Source organism: Buceros rhinoceros, unplaced genomic scaffold (assembly GCF_000710305.1).
Source record: "Buceros rhinoceros silvestris isolate BGI_N320 unplaced genomic scaffold, ASM71030v1 scaffold21458, whole genome shotgun sequence".
NCBI lineage: Eukaryota > Metazoa > Chordata > Aves > Bucerotiformes > Bucerotidae > Buceros > Buceros rhinoceros.
The window spans coordinates 9,535-9,951 of record NW_010427705.1 but is presented as its reverse complement, the minus strand read 5'-3'; the positions used below and the strand labels follow the sequence as shown (position 1 = coordinate 9,951).

The following is a 417-nucleotide window of genomic DNA, read 5'->3' as shown; positions in this document are numbered from 1 at the left end:
AAGGTAGAGTGCCCCCACCACATCCTGCCCCCGGGTGGTGAGCCAGGCTGGGGCTGCTGGGAGTGATCAGCAGCCCCAGACAGTCGGCTGGGGGACACTGAGGGCCTCTTGCTGAGGTCCGCGTGCAGCGGTGGCTGCCATGGAGGAGAAATGTCCTGTGGGCTGATGTGCCTCTGGGGGGGTCCCTGGGGCAGGGCGGGTCCTTTCCAGGGAAAGGAGATGGTCTCCATCCATTTCTTCTGGAGACGGAGTGGTCCTCTGTCAGTTGCTGCCAGCATGGGTGGTGGCACCTGTGAGGAGGGAGGTCCTGTGGCTGAGGAGCCCTGGCAAATCCCCCCAGCGTGGCCAGGGGTCTGTCGTGGAGGTGGCTGACGTCACGCAGCCTGTCCAGGATGGGGTGGGGACGACTGGGGCAGA

The 417-nt window shown here is 65.5% G+C and overlaps 1 protein-coding gene across 1 annotated transcript in view; it reads left to right on the top strand.

Moving 5' to 3' along the window:
* GPR56 (G protein-coupled receptor 56) overlaps window positions 1-417 on the top strand; it is a 6,635-nt gene that overhangs the window by 220 nt on the left and 5,998 nt on the right. The gene's annotated exons all lie outside the window — the stretch shown is intronic.